The following is an 8175-nucleotide window of genomic DNA, read 5'->3' as shown; positions in this document are numbered from 1 at the left end:
CGACGATGAGTTCGATGACACCGATGACGAACTATAATGTCTTTAGAAGTGCCAGGCAAGCAAAACCCCTTTGTTCATTCCGATACAATCCCACTCTCTCACTCCTACTGTCTTTTACTGCATTAGGACAACAACGTTTCAACTGTTACATGCTACGGTAGCTGAACCCCTTTCCCCTGCATGACCTGTCATTGCCACAGTAAATAGATGAAACCCACTAGCATGAGTAGGAGTTGCTTGAGCCCTAATGTGCCTACTCATTCATGCTTGTTTGTCATGCCTGCTACTGCTTAGAGTTGAGTTAGGTCCGATTCATCGGGGATGAATTGGAATGTGGTGAACATGTCCTACCGTTGAGAGCTAAGTGTGTGAACATGATTTGGTAAAGGTAGCGGTGAGAGGCCATGTAGGAGTACATGGTGGGTTGTCTCATTGCAGCCGTTCTTAGGAACTGAGTTCTGTGTTTGTGGTCCATGAACAGTTACTACCACACATTGGGTTCCGTTAACTCGACCCCTCTCGACTTATTAATCAACTCGATCTCTGTCCAGGAGTTGCAACTAGTTTCTGGTGTTTGTAGGTAGTGTTAGTAGTCTACCAAGTGGCACCCGGTATAGGTGGGCTTGGGACAGACTAGGCACAGTGGCCCGGTGTACCAAGTGGCAACCGGATGGTGGGCTTGGGAACCCTGTACACATCGTTTGGGGCCGTGAGCGACACCCCGGCCGGATCTCCTTGTCGATGGACCCCGAATAGGCGATAAACCTGGACGAGAGACTTGTGTGGTTAGTCAGGTCATGGCCAACTCCCTCGCTAGGCTTCCGCTTGAAGGTTGCCGAGGTACACGACGTGTACATGGTGGTAAGTGGTGAGAGCGTGTGTGAAGAAGTACACCCCTGCAGGGTTATCATTATCTATTCGAATAGCCGGATTCCTTGGATATGGAAACTTGGACCCCTTGCATAGACAAGTGAAAGTGGATACTCTAAAATGCGCAAGATAAGTGTGAGTGCTATGGATGGCGTTCTCGTAGGGAGACGGGAGCGGATCCATAGTGGTGTATTGATATGGTGAATATGTGGACTCGTGTGCGCCACCTCAAAAGAGTTACTTGCAGTCATAGTTTAGGGTAGCCACTGAGTCAAAGATGGCTTGCTGCAGTCAAACTCCACCACCCCCTTTGTTGATACTGATGCATATGTAGCTAGTTCTGATGTAAGTCTTGCTGGGTACATTTGTACTGACGTTTTCCTATTTCATGTTTTGCAGAGAGACATCAGTCTCGCTAGTAGTTTCGTGTGGACTTTGATGTTTAGCTTGATACCTTAGCTACGATGTTGTGCCCTCGGCAGGATCTGGTAGATAGTCAGGCTTCTCAGCTTTCTTCATTTGTAGTTGTCTATACTCAGACAAGTTAAGCTTCCGCATGTGCTTGTTGTTTGTATGCTCTGTATGTTGGGGTCATGAGACCCATGTTTGTAATTTTTGGCTCTTTGGAGCCTAATGAATAAATACTTGAGTCGTAGAGTTATGTTGTGATGCCATGTTGTATTTACACATGTCGAGCATATTGTGTGTATGATTGAAATGCTTGGTATGTGTGGGATCCGACAACATAGTTGTTTATCCTTGGTAGCCTCTCTTATGGGGAAATGTAGTCTTGTGCTTCCATGAGCCATAGTAGTCCGCTACAGCCCGGTTCACCGGAGTCCTGCTAGCCCCGCACTACTGCTCCGGAACACTTGACTGGCCGACATGTGTTTCACTTTGTTCCTGTGTCTGTCCCTTCGGGGAAATGTCATGCGGTGACATCCGGAGTCCTGCCTAGCCTGTTACAGCCTGGGTTCCCGGAGTCCTGTTAGCCCAGTGCTACAGCCCGGATTCACACGCTGCTGACCGACATGCTCAATGTTGATTCATGTATGCCTGTCCCCGTAAGTTAGTGCCACTTTGGGTTCACGACTAATCATGTCAGCCCGGGTTCTCTGTCATATGGATGCTAGCAACACTATCATATACGTGAGCCAAAAGGCGTAAACGGTCCCAGGCCATGGTAAGGCGACACCCGTGGGGATACCGTGCGTGAGGCCGCAAAGTGATATGTGGTGTTACAGGCTAGATCGGTGTGACTTAGAATTGGGGTCCTGACAGGCCTCTCCACCTGGCTCTTGACGGCTTCGGCAGCGGCAGCGTAGCGCTCCAGGTCCACAGGCTCAAGCAAGGCTTCGAAGTCGAAGTTGGGTCGCGAAGATGGAGGTCGTTGAAGACACGGGACACGGTAGAGGCGGAGCACGTGGGCCTCTCCTTCCACCATGGGGTCGACCCCAAGAACGACGCCCTCGAGCGCCACGACAAGCTGCGGGAGCAGCTCGGCGGGCCCCTCCTCAGCAGTCACCAATGGCTTCTTGAACCCCCTCTCGTAGAGATCTCGCAGTGCCTTGCGGGGCCACTCCTCGAGGGAATCAAAAGCAACACGGTCTTTGGAAAGAACTTTTGCCTTGGCCTCCAGCTGGGCCTTCTCCACCTCCACCTCCTCCTTTAGCTTCTCTAGGCGCTCGCGCTCCACGGCCTACTCCTGCGCTGATTGCTCCAGCTTGGTGTCATGACCGGTGATCGCGTCTTCTCGAGCTTTCAGCTCCTCCTCCCGCACCTCGCGCTGACGAGCCTCAGCGGCACGCTTGTTGCACAGGGTCTCCAGCTCGGCCTCCGCCACCCGGTAGCGCTCCTTCGCAGCCTCAGCATCCTTCAACGACACATCGCGGGCGGCTGCAGCCAGGCATGCAACCTGTTTACCTTCCTTGGAGGCTGCCAAGGCTTGGCTCCATGCCGGCCTGACGGACGCGTCAGATCACAGCCATCCCGAGATCAACTCCAGGCGCCCCGACGCCAGGCGACGATCGGTGCTTTTTAGATCGTTTTGAAGTTGGGTCAGCGCGGAAAGAGCCTCCTCTAGAGCACTAGGCGAAACAGGAGAATCACGGCTCAGCGGCATGATGGAAGGGGAAGGAGATAGCGCCGGTGCCAGGATCAGCATGTTAGCAACATCAGAGGGGGCTGGAGGCTCCGGAGCCTTCGGGACCTCAGCAGGTGAGCTGAGGGCAAGCGCCTCCGGAGCCGGCCTGGCTGCAGAGACCGCCTTCTCCTGAGGTCAGGCCTCTGAGTCTCGCGAGGATGACCCGGCCATGGAAGCGCGAGAGCCACCACCATCCTTCTGTGCCAGAGGTGGCGCGGCCACGGCAGGCTGCTGGGTCTCGAGGATCGCAGCCGTCTCCTTCTTCTTCACCACCGGCATTGGCCTAACCGTACAAGAGGAAGACATCAAGATATTACGTCAAGAACAGGGAACTAAAGATCAAGGCGGAGCACTTACTGGTCCAGCACGATGTAATCCCTCACCCTCTTTTGAAGCATCATGCCCACAGGCTTCGCGGGCTGAGGCACCGGCGCGCGAGCCCCAAGGGTAGACAAGGGCACGACGCCCGGATCTATAGCGGCGTCGGCTGGCGACGAAGCGGAAGCATCGCCTCGGGGGATCAGCGCCGATCTACTCTTCTTCGAGACCCCTGCCTTTGGCTTCTTCGGAGGGTGCCCTTAGACCTCATTGTGACCCCGGTGGAGTGCGGCGAGTCCCTCACCGGGTGCTCGCTGGTTACGTCGTCGTCGGGAAGGGTGCGGAGGAGATCGGTCTGGCGTAGAGGAGAAGTCTCCCCCGCCCCTCCCGGGTCACCTCTGAGGCCGACCTCTCCTCCTGGTCGGACTCGCCAGAGGACAATGTCACTGGGGAGCCTGGGGGCCCGGTGGGCACCAGTGGTACGAGCCTGCGCTCGTTGAAGACATGCATGGTGGCGGCGATCTCTTCCCCATCCAGGCGGCGGTATAGCGGAAGATGAGAGTCTGGCGGGCAACCTTGGTCCTTCCCGACCAGGAGGCGCATGATCTTGTTTAGCTCCTCTTCGGGCAAGTCGTCTGGGCGTAGACGGAGGTTGCCTCCTTCTTCCGTGTGCTTCCACAAGGGGCGCAAGCGCGCCTGGAGCGGAGCCAGACGCTGTGTCAGGAACTCCTTAACAATCATGGGCCTAGCCAGCTTCTCCGCCTTTAGATTGTCTGGCTTTAGATCGGCCACCATCTTCTCCATCAACTGCCCTACCCGGGGATCGTGAGATTCTCGTGATTCCATCCCTCGTGAAGCGCTGGCAGTCCGGTCGGCAGCCCCAGCCGAGGGTTGGAGCGCTTGGCATCCATGAGGACCCACTTGTTCCTGAAGTCCTCCACCTTCTTCCTAGATCGTGAAATCGCGTTTCTGCCGTTGGCCGCGACGATGTTGGCGCACCCCGAACACTAGCCCTCCTTGACCTGGAGGTAGAAGAAATGGCGGAGCAGCGCCACTGACGACATCACCCCTATGAACGCCTCGCAGTAGAAGGCAAAGATCGAAAGGAGGAGGATAGAGTTGGGATGAAGATGGAGGGCGTGCCAATTGTAGTGGCGGAGGACGGCATAGAAGAAGCTGTAGAAAGGGGAACCAGCCCCGCGAAGATATTGTGCAAGAAGAAGGGATAGAAGGTACCCGCCAAGGCCTCCGGTTTGACGGAGCTGGCCCGGAGCGATGTCTCTCCTCCCTCATTGCTGCTACCCGCCATCACTAGGAGCGCGGCGGTGAGGTTCTTCTCTGTGGTTGTAGACGTGATCATGGCTGGCTCAAACCAGGAGGGTGAACGCATGGCCTTCACCTTATCAGTGGCCATCGGCTGTGGGCTTGGGGGAGAGTTTCGGTGGATCTGGAGGCTCTCTAGACGAGAAGGAGAAAGGGGATCTGGAGCAAGACGAAGGGAAGGCAATGAAAGCCCTCCAGCGGGCACCAGCATTTTTACCAGGTGAGGACAGTTGTCATGGCAGTGTGGGTAAGCGGAGGTGCCCACGTCCCATCAATCGCCAAGCATCAACCGAGGCCGCAGGCGGTTGGGGCCCGCGAGCACCGCCCTTGCCCTTTAGCTTCGCCTCGAGGCCAAGCACGAGCACGCCTTGGGCCCCGGGGCTACTGTCGGTGTCCTGGGAATGGGGGTACCCAGACTTGCCTGCCTGCAGCCCATGACGTGGCTCCATCGATGGCCTGGTATGGCCCAGCTTCAACAACAACAATCCAAGACCCTCGCGAGGGGCCAAGCCTCACGAGGCGGATGACACGAAGACCTCCCTAGGGGGCGGCCTCACCAGGTTGGCTCCCAAGGAGCGGAGATATCTAGGCTAGGTGCACCTCGCAAGGTTCAAATGACGTGAGCCATGACGACCAAGGCCAGGCGGGCGCCAGCGGGCGCAGTGTACCAGTTTCCCCTTTGGTGCCAAGGAGGCAAGCACATGCGCGGAGTCCCGAGGAATCAAGCAAAGGTTTCTGTACCCGTGCAACAAGACCAAGACCGCCAGGACGGCAGGACGGAGGTCATCGCGGAGCCCACTACAGTGTCACCACCAAAGCCTTTTGCAGGTGAAGACCACTTTTGTCATGATAGCTTGTACTAGTTTTCTTCCTTTGAATTTGGCCGTTGTGGGATCCCTTCCCTCCTATATTTGGGAAGAGGACCCTATAAATAGGACTTAGCCACCACCACGGGGGAGATTATCCTCTCATCCACTAGCTCATCGAGCTCAAGAACACATCACCTCCTGAGGTTGTTCCACAACTGTACTAGTTCATCCTCAGCCCCATGAGGCAATCCACCACAAAGCTGGAGTAGGGTATTACGCCTCAAGGTGGCCCGAACCAGGATAAACCGCTATGTCTCTTGTCCCTTGGGTTTGTCGAGCTAGGCCGTGGAATCATTGAGCAAGTAGACTAGGAGGGGAGAGTTCTTCGCACGCACCCCAGAATTCAAACCTCTCATGGGTCTGCGGAACCCTGAATCCGACATTATGAACTTAATACTCTAGATGCAGGCAGGAGTCGGTCCATGTGTGGAGTAATAGTAGTAGATGCAAAATCATTTCGGTCTAGTTGACACGGACGTGATGCCTATATTCATGATCATTGCCTTAGATATCATCATTACTTTGTGCTTTTCTATCAATTTTTTGGCAGTAGTTTGTTCACCCACCGTATTATTTTCGATCTTGAGAGAAGCCTCTAGTGAAACCTATGGCCCCAGGTCTATTTTCCATCATATAATCTTCTACATTCCATCATATAAGTTTCCGACCTACAATTTTAGTTTCCTATTTACTTTCTTTGCAATATTTTACATTCCGATCTATAAACCAAAAATACCAAAAATATTACTTTACCGTTTATCCATCTATATCAGATCTCACTTTGCAAATAACCGTGAAGGGATTGACAACACCTTTATTGCGTTGGGTGCACGTGGGTGTTTGGTTTGTGCAGGTATTCGGTGGCTTGTGCGTTGTCTCCTACTGGATTGATACCTTGGTTCTCAAAAGCTGAGGGAAATACTTACTCTACTTTGATGTGTCACCATTTCCTCTTCAAGGGAAAATCCAACGCAAGCTCAAGAGGTAGCAAGGGGCGCGAAGTAGGTCCGTGCGCAAGCATTGGAGCTCGCGCACGGTCATGGCGTCGTCCGGCACGACCTTCTTCAGGATGCGAGGGGTGTGCTGGACCGGCTCGAGGTCGAGCTTGGCAACATCGACTACTACCTCGAGGCCAAACATCATCACCTGGCGCATGAGTGGCGCCGGCTTGAACTGGCTGTGAACTTGAGCCACCTCATGCATGAAGCCACACACACAAAGGTCCTCCGCCGTGGCCAAAGTGGCCTGTGACCGCACCTTCGAGGAGGCCAAGGCCATGGAACGGCAGCGCGAGGCCGCGGATCGGTGGCATGAGGCCACCGAAAGGCGCGAGCAGGAACTTCTGGCCTCCATCTCGACGTTGGAGCGGCAAGACCAAGATCGCGGGGTCACCGTGCTTGTCCCTATGAAAGGGTTGCCGAGCCACAAAGTGGAGCTCCGCACCATAGGGGAGGCGTTGGAGCTGGTGACATTGGAGCAGGACCTGGAGCACGATCGGCTGGAGGCGATGAAGCACCAAGTGATGACCGTCGAGGCCGCTCTAGCCTCCCGGAAGCCAGTGTCCAGGAGGAGGTCGGCGAGAGGGTCGCGAAGGTCCGCCGGGCCCTTTCCAAGGACTATCGTGCGAAGCTGAAGCTTCAGGAGTCCTGTTTCTGCAAATGGCGCGACAAGCTCAAGGGAGAGGCCAACGGGCTCAAGAAGAAGTAATCCAAAGCCGAGCGGCGCGAGAAGGCCGTGCTGGATGCCCAGGCCGCAGCTGAAGTAGAGCTGTCCTCCCTCTATGAGCAGGTGTCGGATGTCATTTCCCTCATGGAGTGGGCGTCGAACGAGGCAAACCGAGCTCGGGGACTACAGTGCACACGCTCCCAGATGTTCCAGTCCCTTGAGCAGAGGCCCGCAGGGCTCAAGGCAGTATCTGTGACGAGAGCGTCTCTAGCATGCTTGTTCCTGACGACGCCTGCTACCTCGGCTTCTTCACCAGGATCGTGGAGCGTCTCGAAGGAGGGGCTGAGAAGGTACACCAGCTCGTTGAAGAGAAGAGGCGCAATCTTCTTGCATGAGCGTCCTCATGCGTCTTCAGTCATGTTCTTCACTTCGACCCCGACTTCAACTTTTAGGCCGTGACAGCCCCGTTCCTGAGGTGATTCATGGCACCCCGGGAGACTGGGTGGAGGACCATGTGGATGACCTGATTGTGGAGTTCACTACCATAGGCGGCGGGGGCTAGCCTGAGGTCGAGGGGCGTGGAGCTGATGGCAGCGATGGCGACAACGCGTCCCCTTAGGTTGTGCTTTTCCCTGTTTGCATGTCAAGATTTTGAACATGAACCCGCGGGGATGCAAAAGTACTTTGGAAGAAATGCCCTTATGATGCATGAAGTAACGACGTTCTCCCTTAGGCCGCCTTCCCTTTGCTTATCGTGCACCCGCAACCCCTGAGCAGTGGTGGATCATTAATGTTACACTGGGTCGCAATGCCCAGCCAAAACAAGGGACGGATGCTTGCCAGGGACCTCAAGCAATGTGGGCCTACTGGCTCACTTGAGAGAGTTGCGTGAGGACTCACATACCAAGGCCTTGGCGAGGTGTGCATAGAGGCAGGCCCATGGCTGAATGGCCGTGCTTGGGCTGACTTAAACGTAGGCACCGGCCC

General features: G+C 55.2%; 1 pseudogene; it reads left to right on the top strand.

Annotated features, from left to right (window-relative positions):
- The first annotated feature begins 4889 nt into the window (after nucleotides 1–4889).
- Nucleotides 4890–7230, top strand: LOC147979507 (uncharacterized; annotated as a pseudogene).
- The last annotated feature ends 945 nt before the right edge of the window (nucleotides 7231–8175 follow it).

The sequence above is a fragment of the Triticum urartu genome, chromosome 3A, assembly GCF_056163025.1.
Source record: "Triticum urartu cultivar PI428250 chromosome 3A, HENAU_Tu73, whole genome shotgun sequence".
Lineage (NCBI taxonomy): Eukaryota > Viridiplantae > Streptophyta > Magnoliopsida > Poales > Poaceae > Triticum > Triticum urartu.
This window is presented reverse-complemented; position numbering and strand designations above follow the sequence as displayed.